Raw genomic sequence first — 17,720 nt, forward strand, 5'->3', positions numbered from 1 at the left:
TAGAAATATATCTTCTTTTTTCTGGGCTTCCATTTGTTGGCCTATAATTTTTTGTACTTTTTATGATCCTTTGTATATCTGTGGTACCAGTTGTAACATCTTCTTTTCCATTCTGTTTAATTTGAGTCCTGTTCATAGAGGCTGTCTTTTTTAAAATTGAATTTATTAAGAAAACATTGGTTAATAACAGTATATAATTTTTATGTGTACAATTCTATGCTACATCATCTGTATACTGACTGCCTTGTGTGCCATATTTTTAATATTGTGAATAAATATTTTTGTTTTCTGTTTATCTTACAGGGTAAAGAATATAGAAATTTATTGCCATGTTACTTTTGGATAAATGCTGTTTGAGTGTGTAAATTTAATGCTATACATAGATATAAATGTAGGTAAAGATATGTATTTAGCTACATTTTTAAATAGTGCTAATTTAGCTTTATATTTAAGCTGACATTTTGGAGTACTGATAATCAGTTATTTCATCATGAAGAACCCATGACAAAATTAGAAACAAACCTTTAAAACAAATGAAAATATTTCCAGTGGCCACAGTTTATAAAATTAGTGTTGTCAACATTCACTGCAATGAACACAATTATCAAATAAATAATGTCAGATAACAACTGAAATAGTCACTTTGGAGACAGCATTAAAGATGTAATGGGGACAAAGATAACACCTGAAATAATGAAAAGTAGAACTGTTCCTAAAGGTTGATACCATTGGGTTTAACAGAACCAGGGTATTAAATACAATAAACGTCAGTATAAATCTGCTTTGTCTGATTCTATTTTTTAAAAATGTGAATAAATTTGGTAATTAAAGTGGTATGAATTGATATGCACAGTTTTATAATAAGAATTACTCATTTAATATTATTATTTATTCTATTCATGTTAAAATTTTTAGTGATTATTTCATTATTAGAAAATACAGTTTCTTTAGAATAATTATTTGCTTGCATTTGAAACTTGTTTTAGACAAGTCTGTACAGAGGTAGAGATCCAAATATATTTTACAAAGGTTTTACTCAATTTTCTGAAAGTAAATTGATCAAGAAAATAGTAAAGGCTGAACCTGGATGTTACATGGCTGAAATCTTTCTTTAGTCTTTCCTGGCCCATAGCAACAGAATCATACACAACATTTACTACAATCAGGGCCATAAGTCTTCCTGATCTTCCATAATATCATTTTTACTATAAAAATTACAAAACAGCATGATACATTTGTTTAGAAAAAATATCTATACTTTGAACCACTGGAAAGAAACTAACCAAAAATAATCTTAACCATAATTTATTAATATGTAAAATATAAGAATATGCTGTCTTTAAAGGAGGAAATGTTTTTATGACATAAGAAAATTTAAAATCTAGCTTACAAACTTAAAACTGAAAATGGCAAATGTTCAGAGTTCTTTATTTGTCTACTTTTGGGATTTTTTTGGTATTTTATCTTTTATTTCAGGATAAGTTTAAGTATTAATTGCTTATTAAAAATCCATATAAAATGTTTTGAGAGCTAAAATTATTGTACATTTTTCTGCATGGATTTTATCTATAATAACTAAAATTGCCTTCATAGTATATAAAAAATACTGCCTTTTAAAAAATATATCTTTTCAAGTTTTTCACATCTATTTAATGTGATGAAATTTTATAATTTATAAATAATGATAACCATGAAAATACTAAAATTATCAGAATCCTCCTTCTTAGTCAGAAAATTATATGTGAATTCGCATCTATAGTCTGTTATATCAGCACTTATTAGTTCACATATGTAGAGACTATTCCATAAAATACTAATTGTTAAATTACAAATCTGACAATTCTTCTTAGGATTCCACTCTATTCATTGCAAACATATTTTAAAAAGTTGTATGAAAGAAGTAGAAGTAGAAGTAGATAAAATACTTCTGATTATTGAAACATGAAAGGTAAGAGTACTAAAAATATTTTCACAGTATATTCTGTTTTAAAATATGTCTTAAAAGCATAATAAAACTAATGCTAATTCTATAATTCCTTGTCTACTGAAGATTTTTTAAAACCTGGTCTGGTAAGCATCAATCTGATATGCCAAGGTTGCAGATTCAATCTCCCATCTGGGCACATACAAGAATTAACCAATGAATGCATAAGTGCAACAAGTCAATCTCTCTCTCCCTTTCTAAAAAACAAATAAAAAAAAAGAAAAATCAATAAAAAATAAAAAAGAGGCTTTATATTCCTAAATAACATTGTCTGGAAATTCACAGCATCTTCTAATTTGAGGCTATTGAAACATTTATATGTTCCCTTTTTTTCTGTTATTCCTGAAAACGTTTTGTCTATTGGTTTGAGTAACTCCATCCACTTATTTTACAGAGTTTGGCAGCATTTCTCAGGATGTCTGGCCAGACATTTCAATTCTGTTGGCTGGAAACTTTCCAGAGTACGATGTGTTTCTTTTTAATTTTTAATTGAATATTAAAATTGTTTCTACTTATATATCCACCTAATAATGGTAAAATTATTACCTTGCAGGAAATTTAAAATGCTTTAAAAAGTACCAAATATCTGTCTACTTTCATGACAGATTTATACACAAAGATTTGTGTGCTAAGAGAAAAACAAAGAGAAGGCTGTAAACTTTATAAATAAAGATAAAAATCTTAGGATGCTAAGTATTCAAAATATGTAAGATTGCTTCTAGAGAATATACACTCAGTCTGTAAATGATATGACATGCTATTCAGGTTCTAAAAGGCTTTATTGACCATATCCCCTTTAATAACCATAGGTTTAAGAAAAATGATAAGAAAGATAAATAACCTTAAAATTGTAGATAATGGATTCTCTATCAAGACTTTCTTTTTTCTCCGTGGCTTTATGTACATTAAGAACAATGTTTTTTGGAAAATGTTAAAACCGTTTATTTGTTTTAAATAATTATTATGTAATTATACAATTTTCTTATAGGATACAAATTTATAATAATGTAGCTATTTTTATGTAATTTTAACATTGAATAATTATAATTGATGGATTTTCCATGAAAGACAAATGTGGTATAAATGAAAAAATGAACATTTAAAAATAAAACCATGTTTCATTTTCATGCTTTTTCTTGTTTTAGAAGAAAGAATGATTCAGTATAACACTCTGTCCAGTGCTTCAAAGATTTTATATACCTTCTTCATAACATGAACCATACTTAGTCACTGTTTCTAGCTGTGCTATATAGCTTACTACAGAATGAGATAAAATTACCATGAAACATCTCTCCCATTGACCTTTAGAAGGCTTGGAATTGATTTATTCAGAATATATTTATAACTTTTGTCAAGAAATATATGAAGACAAACAGACACGAAGATAATCACATACAAAAAAAGTCTTTTCCAACACCGGCCTTATGAATAACTTTCTCAGGTAGAGCCCTTCCCATCTTTTCAAAACACACTTCAATATTGATCAAGGTATATATATTAGCATAGTAGCACATGGTCACCTTTCTGTTCTTTAGTACACATAAAGCTGAGCAGAGATTTATATGAAAATAATTTATGCTGAATTAGTAGTATAATAGTGATTATAATATAAACAATATTTCAAATACAAATACAGAATATATGAAATAAAGAATTGATTATATAACACAGTAAAATTTAAAATTTGCTCATGCTCAAATGCTGCCAGACTGGAGTATTGGGGCAAGTTGCTTAGCTAAATATTGAAGTTGACCAACAACTTAAATGGAAGAGTCAAATATTTCAAAATGGTTTACATATCTGGGGTTTCTTCCCAAGCATTAAAATGTGTCTAACATCAATTTTTAATTGAGTTTTAAACACATAACATATAATTTACTATTCTGATCATTTCTAAATGCACAGTTCAAGGTAGTTAAATATATTCATAATATTATGGAACAGTTTTCCAATGTATGTCTATTTCCTAGTGTAACATAATGAAAACCTCATGGAATTTAGAGTCATTCAGAGTTCCGTTTAGTGGTTAGTTTAGGCAGATAGTTACTAGACCTCTGAACTTTCAGTGTTTCAATATCTTCCTGTGCAAAAATAAAGCAAAAATATCATCTCTCTCTCTCTTTTTTTTTTTTTTTAGGTTCTGCCAGGCAACCTTTTATTACATCGGAAAAGCAACACTAGGCACTAGATCTTGCAAAATATCTTCTGACCAACTCTAAACTTTCTGAAATTAAAAATACATAACCACTGTAAAGTTTTTAATGAACAAAAAGTTAAAAAATATGTATATTATCGCAAGGTTAAGATCCTCATTATGCAGAATAGCATATGTGAAGGGACCTAACACACACAAACCCCCAACAATTATATCTTTCTCTTCCTCTTCTTTTACTTTAAATTGTTATAGATTTCTATTTTTAGACGTGTAGAAATACATTCTACAACATTTATCTGTTAATTTATTTAAGTATTTATTTTTTATAATTAAATTTATCTGAGAAAGGATATAATACAGTTTGCAAAAAGAACATTTACAAGATATTAATGGGAAATACAAATAAATGACTGGGTAAGAAAAAAGCACAGCCTGACCAGGAGGTTGCGCAATGGATAGAGCATTGGACTGGGACGTGGAGGACCCATTTTTGAAACCCCAAGGTCACCGGCTTGAGTGTGGGCTCATCTGGTTAGAGCAAGTTCCACCGCTTGAGTCTAAAATCGCCGACTTGAGCAAGGGGTCACTTGATCGGCTATAGGCCCCCCACAGTCAAGGCACATATGAGAAAGCAATCAATGAACATCTAAGGTGTTGCAATGAAGAATTGATGCTTCTCATCCATCTCCCTTCCTGTCTATAGTCACAAAGTACAAATATATACTATATGATTTTGTATATACACATGCACACACACCCATGTGTGTGTGTGTGTGTGTGTGTGTGTGTGTGTAAAGTACCTTAAGTAGTCAAATTCACTTAGACAGAAAGTAGAAATGTAGTATAGGGAGAAAGGGAAATGAGGAGTTGTACAGAGTTTCAGTTTTGCAAGATGAAAAAAAATACAGAAATAGATAGTAGCAATAGTTGTTGAATGCAATGTGTGTTGAATGCATATAATGACATTGAAATTTATGATTTAAAAATGATTAAAACAATAAATTTAATGTTGTGTATGCTTTACCAGAACTTTAAAAAAATGTTAGAGAAATGGATACAGAAACTTTGGTTTTTTTTGTGAAAAAATTATAAATTTGAAGAAATCAACAACAAAACAATAAATAAAACTTTTCTTATCTCTGAATACAAAAGGTACCATATAGCATATCATATGTTATTGATTCGGTAAGTGATGACAGGGTCCAAGAATCTATATTTTCAAATGTAATACTGGTGATTTTGATTAACAGCCTAATTTAGGAATATATGTGATAATAGTAAATATGCTCAATAGCATTTCTAAAATATTAATATTACAAGAGAACAGAAATTTACCTGACATGGTTACAGTTACAATAGGGCATGTTGTAAAACCCGCTTTGCTTTCAATCTTGTAACACTGGCATTTATTTAACTTAAAAAATGGATATTTCTTGTAGAAGCCAAGTATATGAAATGCGACACCTATTCATTAAATGTTATAACCTAGGAATTCTCCAGGAAATTATGCAGTGACAAAAGGAATTGGAAATTTATACTCCGACTAAATTAAAGGACATAATTGTTTTTACATTTCTGTATTTACTGGAAAGAGACAAAGGAACCCATATAATGCTTATGACAAGACATTTCCCTGGAGATTGCACTTTGTGGGCTGGCAATAAGAAAAGCACTAGAACTGTTTGGGAAGCACCTCATTACTAAAAATTATAGACAAGTTTGGCCAGGCCCTAAAAACAATGGTAGTGATTAGAACACTTTGTCCAGACTGAGGCGTTTTACTGCAAAATCAGGAACAATACGATGATAAGCAAAGCTCCTTGGATAAGCAATAGGCGCTTCGTGATCTTTATTTACACCATCAGTGTTTCGGGATTGAAAACAGTCATTTATGGTTAGAACATATTTTATTGAACAGAACTGTTAAGTGCTCCAACCCCCAGCCACACACACAGAGAAGTCCGCTAGTGTGTTTGAGATTCTTACATGAAGGCTTTAATGTTAAATATTCATGTAAAGCTTTTCTTTCCTGAACTCTTTAAGTTTTTTGACCTGCCCAAATATCACCAGTTATAAAGTATGTTATACTCCTCCAATCTTTTATTTCTTTACGTTTAGCTTTAGTTCTTCAGCCTGTAGTTCTCCAATCTCTTATCTCTTTACACTAAGCTCTATAACCTCCCTGTAAATCAGTCCTGTTCCAGTCTTGTGCATGCTTTGTAAAGCTTTAATGAGCATGCATGTAAAAGGAATACCCCCATGTCCACACAGTCTTGATTCTCTAATTCACATGAAAAAGAAATTAAACAAGAAACTTGAGTCCTGAAAAACTGGATGAAAACAAAAAATGGGAAATAATGAAACAGTTTATATTCCTGAGTCTCTGTTTCTTATTTGCTATATATCTGCTTATTCAAACTACTACATACTGTTTTCTCATAGCAATTACAATATTGCCCCTGTAATTATAACGAGGTAGTGCAATTCTCAAATGAGTAAAACAACCAGACAAACAAAAAACTTCATAAACACAGACAACAGTATGGTGGTTACCAGAAGGCTACAAGGGTGGGTTGAGGTAGAATAGGGTAAGGGGAATAAACGGTGGTGGATGGAGACTTGACTTGGGATGCTGAACAACACACAGTACAGTGTACAGATAATATGCTATAGAACTGTAAACCTGAAACCTACATAATTTTATTAACCAATGTCACCCCAATAAGTTCAATAAAAAGAGTAAGTATTCTCTTCATAACAAAATGTCCCTGTTTTAGTTATTACAAGTCTCTATGCTTTTAATTCATATCTCTGTACTACTTTATGATTGATTTCTTTTTTCTATTTTGCTGAACTTCTCATCCAGAGAGAATTTCCACCAATGAATGGTAAGGAATAAATAAAGATTATAGTTCATGCTCGTTGCACTTGCCTTTCCAGAACACTTAACATAGTATTGAAATGAGCAGCCAGCTGAGGTTCCTCTTGCTATTTTGATGTTTAATTCCTTTGCTGAATCAAATGCTGTTTCCTAACCTTACAACTTATTCCTTCTCTGTAGTAACAATCTCTGCTTCATTGGATAGTGATCTGTTGTTTACATGCCAGATTTCTTAAGGCCCTGATTTATAGCCAGATGTTGCGGAAAAATTTCAACCTACCACCTCTTGATCAGTGAAACAGATAACTGCCCTTCAATTGTGCTTTGTTTTGCTCTCTTACTTGGTAATAGGCCAGATTGAAAGGCAGAAAGGACTGGAAAAATATAAACGATTGCCTAGGAGAGGTTACATGGTACTTATACAGAGACACCAGCAGTGTGCAGTTTGAAATTCATAATAATGGACATCTCATTTTGTGAGACATTGCTATTGTGGATAGAATATGCTATAATAGAGAAGAGAGGAGGAGAGCTAAAAACAATCCATTGCATTGTGCTTGTATCTATGAAGCAATTCTGTGGTTTAAAACTTCTGTCACTTTGTACGTAGAAACCAATTAGGTACAGGAAGCTTTTTGGATGGTACACACAATCTAGCTAGCCACATTTCTTTTTAAAGATATGACAAGAACAAAAGTGTGAAAAGACATTTGGAATTTTTGTGTTCTGGTGACAAGTATCCCAGAGGCAAGAATAAAAAGATCCAGTTTTCAGCAATTATCCTTGTTGAATTGTAATGCATGTGAATGTGCTGTAAATATATTTATTTTAGTAATATTTGTGTCTACTAACATCTTTAAAGGAAAATGAGCCAAAGCTACTATATTATATATAAATAATTATTAAAGTTTCTTACTCTTAAAAAAAACAAGAATCATTTATGGAAATATATATATATGTGTGTGTGTGTGTGTGTGTGTGTGTGTGTGTGTGTTCTCTACTGTTCAGTCACTCAATTTTTTTCTTTACTTTTTAATAATTAAAAATTTGTTGGCCTTTTCAATATAAATTTCACTTTAAAAAAATTTATGCCTGACCAGGCGTTGGTGCAGTGGATAGAGCATCAGACTGGGATTCAGAGGACCCAGATTCGACACCCCAAGGTCACTAGCTTGAGCATGGGTTCATCCGGTTTGAGCAAAGCTCACCAGCTTGGACTCAAGGTCGCTGGCTTGAGCAAAGGGTCACTCACTCTGCTGTAGCCCCACAGTCAAGGCACATATGAAAAAGCAATCAATGAACAACTAAAGTACCACAACGAAAAATTGATTCTTCTCATCTCTCTCCCTTCCTGTCTGTCTGTCCCTCTCTCTGACTCTGTGTCTCTGTAAATAAAAAAAAAAAAATTATGACTTGACTATAAAAATAAGTACCATAGAATTTGGTATAGTGAATACTCAGTAGAGGACAGTGACATTTCAAATGAAATTTTAACATATATATGATAGACTCCACTTAAAAGTGATTGGCTAATTTGATTTCAGTACAATTCAGTATCTCCCGCAATCCCCTTCCCTGTAGCCCTACATGGGCACGCCCTACTCTGTGTGGAATCTTCTGACACACAGGTTGAGGGAACCCCAAGAAATCTCAGCACAGTGCAGAGATTTTTTTATTCTGAAACATTGCTGATTTGGTGAGCTAAATCATATTCTTGTATTAGGAAGTGTAGAATTTGGGAAACTTTTGGAAAAATTTAAGTTCAAATTAATGATGTGAACAAAATATTACTGTTTGTAATTTTCAAGTGAATTAATTTCAGATATATCAATGCCAAGAATGAAAGAAAGAAAAAAAGAAAGAAAGAGAGAAAGAGAGAAAGAAAGAGAGAAAGAGAGAGGGAGAGAGGGAGAGAGGGAGGGAAGGAAGGAAGGAAGGAAGGAAGGAAGGAAGGAAGGAAGGAAGGAAGGAAGGAAGGAAGGAAGGAAGGAAAGAAAAAAAGAAAGAAAGAAAGAAAGAAAGAAAGAAAGAAAGAAAGAAAGAAAGAAAGAAAGAAAGAAAGAAAGAAAGAAAGAAAGAAAGGGACGGAGGGAGGGTGGAAGGAAGGAAGGAAGGAAGGAAGGAAGGAAGGAAGGAAGGAAGGAAGGTAGGAAAAGTACAGAGAAAATATTGATCACTGACTTTCATTCAGGTCCTGTGTTTTAGTTCAAGGACAGATGATTAAAGAAATTAAAAAAAAAAAATAAGGATGGCCCTGGCCGGTTGGCTCAGTGGTAGAGCATCGGCCTGGAGTGCAGAAGTTCTGGGTTTGATTTCCGGCCAGGGCACACAGGAGAAGCGCCCATCTGCTTCTCCACCCCTCCCCCCCCCTTCCTCTCTGTCTCTCTCTTCCCCTCCCACAGCCGAGGCTCCATTGGAGTAAAGATGGCCTGGGCGCTGGGGATGGCTCCTTGGCCTCTGCCCCAGGTGCTAGAGTGGCTCTGGTGGCAACAGAGCGACACCCTGGAGGGGCAGAGCATCGCCCCCTGGTGGGCAGAGCGTCGCCCCCTGGTGGGTGTGCCGGGTGGATCCCGGTCGGGCGCATGCGGGAGTCTGTCTGACTGTCTCTCCCCGTTTCCAGCTTCAGAAAGGAACAACAACAACAAAAAAAAAGGATGGCCAAAGAAGGTGGAAAATATACTAGAGCATTAAGACAATAGGAACACTGAGTGAGGATCAACAGATGGGGGGTTGAGTTGTTAATCTATACTAGTTAAATGTGATAACCAAGGAAATGCTCTCCATTCTTTAGGTCTTGGGGGCCTTCAATTGTGACTTAAAGAATTTGCACCCTTATTTCACAAATTGAACCCAGAAATGTATTTAATATTTTTTGCTTTTCTTTATAAATGCAAATATTTTAGCTTTATGATCAATTAAAAATTTTATATTTATAAAATAAACTTTTAGGAATAACAAAAGCCTCATCTTATTAATTATCCTTCAGTTTCCTGTACTTCAACTATATGAATTATATTTCATGAGACAGATGAATGATGAGAATTCCAAAAAATTGAAGGATATTGAGGAATATAAAAGTAAAAAAAAAAAAGCTATTTTAAAAAATGAGAGCAAATGTTTATAACTAAAATGAAGCTATTTCTTTGTCCTGAAAGATACATAAAGATTCAAGAAAATTTATTTTCACATAAAATTTATTTTCACATGTGCTGAATTCCAGGGGCACTCGAGAATTTTAAACCAGGCAGCTGTGCCATTGATTTCTATCATTGTTTCTGGCTGTACTTGTTGACTTCATCTATAATGTTTTCTAGTTAATAATTATGGGTGGCATTGTTGTGGCAATTAAATATATATATTTAAATTCTTGCTTGTATTGCTTTTCTCTTTATCTAGTATACTCTGGCTTTTCTAATAAGAATTTAATACACACTGTCATATGTAAATTTAGCATTTGGTCAATTTGTAGAAAACACCAACTTCATAAATCTATTCTTCTGACCATCATCTCAATATCCCAAATGTCTGCCTCTTGCAGATGGACTCACTGGAGCAAAAAGAAAGGTGGCAATGGCCTTTGGCTGAGTTTGTAATGGTTCTTTCTTTTAGGCCAAACCATTTCCTATAAAAGAAACTTTTTTATTGTTTTATGTTTATTTTCTGAATTTATCTCTTTCTTTATATTCAAATTAATTTTAATGGAGAAAATTACTTTTAAAAAACAAAACAAAATAAAACATGTATATATCACTTCACAAGGCATCTTTTTATTTTCCATGGGCACTAACAGATTACTTAGTGGCAAATCTGTCAATTGGCTATTTAGAGTAGTTTCAGCCTTTGCCAAAGTGCATTAAAGTACCAGATCCAGATCAAAGGTCACATTCTCTTCTCCCCGTGCTGAAAGTGAGCCCAAGGGTCCGAATGTAATAAACTGAGAATGTATACATCATTATCCCAAACCAAGTGCTAAGTTATGGATGGCAGAGGTTCTAAGAATTTATTAAATTGATGTGCAAGTTAATTTAAAAAGAAGTAGATGAATAGTTTTGGTAGACATCCCTCTGCCAATTTGGCGCTGACTATTGAGTTTTATTAACTTCTTGGCAAGTCATGAACATGGAATACAAGGAAGTTATAGGTGACGGAAAATTTATAGGCAGTAAAGGCAAGAGCATGTAGTAAATATAAATTTGTTGCTGAATTTAAAACCCTGGATTTTGTAACAGCTAAACCATTTAGTTAAAAAAAAGCCAACATTATATATATATATATGCAATATATATATATATATGCAATATAATGTTCTTGTGCTCTCATATAAAATACATAATGTAGAGTTAGGTAACTCAATAACTTTATACCTTTTATGCTTTTTTACAGTCTCATTAATATATAAAATATATTAAATGATATAGAGGTTAGAGTTCAGTTCCATGAAGTACAGTTCAGAAATTTTTACATCTGTTCGTATTATAAGAAAAAGCTAGACCAACTGAAAATCAATGAGTTTTCTACAACCCATGAGAGAACTAACATTGCAGGGCAAACTGCCATCCCAAATGTTATCAGACAAATCCATTTAAACAGTTCTGTCTGAAATCTGAGTATCTGGAGTAATATGTGCTGGAATGGTAAACCAGTCAGACTACTTAATTGGTCATTTTAATGACCAGATGAAGGCTAAGTGTGACCTAGAATGAGACTGAGAAACTCCCGAGGGCAGTATTTGGGGAGTTCCCCCAATTTTGTGGGATTTCCTCCAGGAATACCACTGAGATTCCCCTCCTCCATGGCTCCAGCCAGAGGAGGGCAAGATTAATCCTTGTGAAATTAACAGAATATTCTCCATAGCAAAGACGTACTGTGCAATTGGAAAGACTTTGCCAAAGCTTTATCTCAGTGAGAGGAAGGGAATTTTCCCCAATCCAGCCTGTTCTGTTGTTCCTGTCTCATCTGAAGTTTGGGGAATATGTTGTTAATAGAATTAGGGCTTTGAGTACATAGATTGGGAACATTGCAGTCAGGGATGGTGCGGTAGGTAGAGAGCTGGGGGAAGAAGAGGCTTTCACTGAGGAAACACTCATGAGATCAAAGCTCAGAGCTCAAAACTGGGTTTATAGAATAGATTGTAAAACACTTTCCTTCCTCCAGCCCTTACTACTGTACCAACAGGGCTTTAGTGTAAGAACAGTGGGTTAGAGTTGAAAGAGGCAGACTCTTTCTCATAAGAGCTGCTTAACAAAGTCCAAAGTTATGAATGGTGACAAAAACAATGATACTGGATGAGATTAACCCTGTGGTACATAAAGCTACAAAAAACATGAAACACAGCCACCCTCTTATCCAAATCAACCTAAGTCCAGACACTGAAGGCCTCTTTACCTCAGCTTCTACTACCTGAACATGTCTGGATTTCAAAACACTATTAGGTATGCCAAAAAGCAAGAGAAAACATAATCTGAAAAGACATGAAATGTCAGCACCAGTTTCTAATAGTTTCTTATATTGCAAAGATTTAAATTATCAGACAAGGAATTAACAATAACTATGCTTATAAACATGTTAAGGCTTCTAATGGAAAAAATATATATGAAACATGCAATAGGTAGGTAATGTTAGCAGAGAGATAGGAACTCTAAAAAAGAAATGAAAGAAAATTCTAGAAATCAAAAACACTGTAACAAACATGAATATTGCCTTTGATGGGCTTATCAGTTGATTCAACATAGCTGAGGAAACAATCAGTAAACATGATGACAGATTAATAGAAACTTCTAAAACTGAAAAGCAAATAGAAAGCAATACAGAAGAGTGTGGTGAAATTTTAAGGGGTGTAACATAAGCTCCATGAGAGCAAAGACCAGGTTTGTCCACTGAAATAACTTCTCAAATTAGATAAAGTTCCTACGAATATTTAAGTTCTAGGTAGGTATGAACTAAATAAACTAATGGCTAAAGAATAACAAACAACGTTTAGTACATTCCAGGATCAACATGGCTTAATAGGTTAATACTTTTATTTTGCTTTAAGGAAGAGAATGACTGTGATAAGGCACAATGGGGAGAAGGGGACGGGGTAGATGGGTGGAGAAGGCATTTCCTTCAATTACAAAGCGAAAAGGACTGCTTTACCTTCTTCAAACAGAAATGTTGAAGCCCAGGTGCAATGGTGGGATAAATTAGGTCTCAAGTTGCAAAGAAAGAAAGCTCTTTGGTTCTTTGTTCTCAAAGGACCTTTAGGAAGGTCACACATGAGAAGTCAGAGCCCACTGAATGTGACTGCTGTTACCCATGGAGCTATTTATTGATTTACCCCCAACAAAGGAATTTTATAAAGAAAAGTGAAATTAAATTCAGATTTCCAGCTCTGCAGGGCATAGCATGTGGAGGAAAAATATTCCATTTTGATTTCCTCTGCATGCTATGGGAAATCAACTGAGGATTGCAATGTGGTTGTTTCCATGAAGAGAACGTCAGGTTCATTCTCTCTCTATCATCACCATTTCAGGATCTTTGTAACCATGGCAGCATCTATTCATCCTCAAAGTGTTTAAGAGGATTTAAGGTTAGGGTTGAGGAGAAAACCCAGATGTTCTCCTAGAAGTCAGTATTACACAAGGAAGAAAATACCTATTTATAAGAAACTGTTTTTGGTGAAATGTAACAAATTTTATATCCATAAGACGTAATATTTTAGTTCATATTTCTGGACAATTTTCAACAAACCCTTCTGCTTAAAACCGATAGTCTAAAAGTTACAGAGCAATCAATATGTATTGACTTTCATGAACCAGAGCTATGATATTAGATCTAACATAAGTTCATGGAGGTGCTAAGGAAAACATGGTTTTGATATTGAGCAAAATAATAAAAAATGTTCAGGGGACAAGGAGAATATTTAAGTTTTGTATAATCTGGACACACTGGAAATTTCAATAAACTGTATTCAAATAAAATAATAAGTTGATGGCTCAAAATGTAAAATTTTATTTTGTATGTTGGGCTTGTACTAATTACATGATTTTGTAATATTTAAATATAGGTAAGTATTCTTAAATACTTAAAATTATTACGTTGTCAACAAAAAATAGTCAGTGTGCTGTATACTATATTTTCTTCCTACATTCTAAAGTGTGGTCATAGTATCCAGTGGTCAGCAGTCATTTGAAAAGCAAGTTTATGAATATATAGAAATGCACAGATGAAGTATCACATATAATCCATCCTGGGCTACTAACTTTATGGAATTAGGCATGATTGTCATAGGAAAGCTGATGAAATTTGCATATAAATTGGTAACATGTGAATTGTTCATTTTGCATTGGTTATATTTTATTTATACTGAGCAAAGGATTATAGTGAGGGGAAGTCATATTTTAAGGTAAATCTTATATACTTTCTCAAAAGGACATATTCACATAATTTTGCTTCTGAAATTTATATAGTGCAATCACATATCAAATGAGAAAAACCTTCAAACCTCACTGCAATACAGACAGAAGATAAAAGTCTACATTCACAATAACTATTACTGACATCTTCTATGGGTTTAATACCTAGAGTCTTAAGAAGATCATACATACAAATCTAAAATGATATGTATACTTTCAGTTCACAGATATTTTAATAGTTGTTGCTTGCTTTAATATAGTAAGTTAGGGACATTTTTATTAACCACAGAAGTAAAAGCTAGAGGATTAACTTTAAAAATACATTCTAGAAGTTATTTTAGAATGTAATGACTTTGTATAAAGAGATTGATAGTTTCCAGCATTCCACATTTTGAGAACCAGATACATTATTTTTCTTACATGATTTGGGTGAGATAGCTCAATCTCCCAGGTCTTCAAATTAAAAAAAAAAAAAAAAACTGTGAAAAATTATAAATATGCCTTCTTCCACTATAAATTAAAAAAAATTAAGGTAAATAAAGTAACTTATAGAAAAGCTTGAGACCCACAGTTCAAAATACCTTATGTTAGGATTCTCACTCTCTGCTGAGCAATAATGGCAACATAACAGTAACGTGAACATTCACCTCAATGCAGTACATTTTAGTGTACCACATTTTCAAAATTAATATTCTCCCTGGGAAATATGTGATAGTGTACATGGAATTCTGTTCATACTGGGAAAGCTAGAATTTACTATAATGACACATAAAGATGTTCTGAGTGTCAATAACTAGACATCTAGTTTGAAATCCTCCAGCTAAACACTGACTTTTGGATACAGAGATTATTATTAGAAAGTGATAATTGCCATGCTTCCAGTTATTATATATGCTAATATTGAACTGATAATCAATATATCAAAAAAGCATTTTTCAAGTTTGTTCTTTGGGGTTTTTTTTTGTTATTTTTGTTTGTTTGTTTTTTGGGTTTTTTTGGTTTTTTTTTTGAAAGAGAGACATGAAGGGAGAGAGATGAGAAGCATCAACTCATAGTTGTGGCACTTTAGTTGATCATTGATTGCTTTCTCATATGTGCCTTGACTGGGGGTCTCAAGCAGAGCCAGTGACCCCTTGCTAAAGCCAGAGACTTTGGGCTTCAGGCCAGCAAACTTGGCATTACGTCTATGATCCCATGCTCAAGCTGGAGACCCCATGCTCAAGCTGGTGAGTCTACACTCAGCCAGTTAACTCAAGGTTTTGAAATTGGGACCTTAGTGTACCAGGTCAATTCTCTATCCACTGCACCACCACCTGGTCAGATTTTTCAGGTGTATTTTTAATCGAAAATTCAGTTTTCTCTAAAAATTGAGGGGAACACATTTTATTTTTTAAAAAACCATATACAGCTATTATACTAGTTTTTAGCTGAAATGTACCATTTAAGTCAATTGTACCATTTATGTTTCTCTCACTGGTAATAGTTCAGTTTAGTTTCTATGGCAAATATTTTACAATAAATAACAAATGCAATGAAATGTAAGACTGTTTTTTAATTGATAAATTTGACATGTTACATTTTATAAATTTACCACAGTGGTTTTGTGCTGTTCCACAGAAAGAGTTAAAGATACTGATATTGTATGAATATTATAACGTTTATAGGAATAAAATTTCCAGTGTAGCAGTGGTTAAAACCATTGGCTGTATAGCATGTTACTTTGATATATATATTATAATATGATTACCATTAATATATTATATTTACCGCATTATATAATTGTAGTACAGTATTATTATTTATATTCATTGTACTGTGCATTACCTCCATATGGTTTATGATAGATAAAATGTCTACTCAGCTGCCATCCTGAAGCTGCCATCAGTGCAGGGCCAAAGGAGGAGAAAGGGCTCAAAACAGAACATCTCATTCCCCACTGTGAGGTTTTAGTTAATTTGCTTGCTATTCTCTCTCTTAATGGCTATCTGGCCTTTACTTTGAAATGTAGCAAAAAGTTTACCTTTGCAGGAATGTCAGGAAAAGCTTACATCAGGGAAGGACTTGACCATTAGGGGAATTTAAATCACAATATTTGTTTGTAAAAGCCTAGCCACAGGCCCAGGGGCTCCAGGACCAGGCTGTTCCTGGGAGATTCCTGACCCCAGCTATCTTGAAAATTTTACCAAAGACACCAGATAGGACCATGCTAATTAGGCCTGTGTTACATAAAAAAAACAACAAAAAGCCCTGGCCGGTTGGCTCAGCGGTAGAGAGTTGGCCTGGCGTGCGGGGGACCGGGGTTCAATTCCCGGCCAGGGCACATAGGAGAAGTGCCCATTTGCTTCTCCACCCCCCCCTCCTCTCTGTCTCTCTCTTCCCCTCCCGCAGCCGAGGCTCCATTGGAGCAAAGATGGCCCGGGCGCTGGGGATGGCTCCTTGGCCTCTGCCCCAGGTGCTAGAGTGGCTCTGGTCGCGGCAGAGCGACGCCCGGAGAGGCAGAGCATTGCCCCCTGGTGGGCAGAGTGTCGCCCCTGGTAGGCGTGCTGGGTGGATCCCAGTCGGGCGCATGCGGGAGTCTGTCTGACTATCTCTCCCCATTTCCAGCTTCAGAAAAATACAAAAAAAAACCCAAAACAAACAAAAAAAAAACCAAAACAAACAAAAAAAACCCCCACACTTACAAAGGAGGTGTTTCTGCTGCTGAATCCTCCTCCTCCTGCTTATCCTCAAGTCAGTGACCAAGACCACAAACCAAGATATGCTAATCTGAGTATGTCCAGGTGCACCCATCCCTGTACCAGACACCTCTCTCCTGTAGCTCAGGGCTGACACCCTTTGATGGTCTCAGCCCGCTTGCTCCCAGGAATTTTGTAAAATAAACTTTTCTTTGGAACATACTAGACTTGTGTTTTTGGTTCAACCCGAGATTTCTGCTTTTCAGTTTATTTACTAATTCATACACAAAAATACACAACACTTAATGAATTTATGGCTGTGCAGGACCCATGCTAATCTTCTCTGTAGCACTTCAATTTCAGTAAATGTGCTTCCCAAATGAGCACTTATTTTACTGTTTTGAGTTATTGTAAATAAGGTAAACATTAATTATTACAAATGTCTGCTCCATGAGAAGTCAAAATATTAAAAGTCAAGATAGCACCTTTTGATAACTGGTGCAAGATGTATATATCTTAATTCAGAAAAATTCAAATAAAAGAGAAAACTTAAGAATTATTTGTAGAAAGCAGAGAAGATATTTTGTTTAAAGAAAACTAATAATCACACTTTCTTGTGCAAGATTTTTTA

The 17,720-nt window shown here is 34.0% G+C and overlaps 1 pseudogene; it reads right to left on the reverse strand.

The window, feature by feature from the left end:
- Positions 1–17,376: 17,376 nt before the first annotated feature.
- Positions 17,377–17,476, reverse strand: LOC136402016 (U6 spliceosomal RNA; annotated as a pseudogene).
- Between the last annotated feature and the right edge of the window lie 244 nt (positions 17,477–17,720).

Source organism: Saccopteryx leptura, chromosome 3, assembly GCF_036850995.1.
Source record: "Saccopteryx leptura isolate mSacLep1 chromosome 3, mSacLep1_pri_phased_curated, whole genome shotgun sequence".
Taxonomy (NCBI): Eukaryota; Metazoa; Chordata; class Mammalia; order Chiroptera; family Emballonuridae; genus Saccopteryx; species Saccopteryx leptura.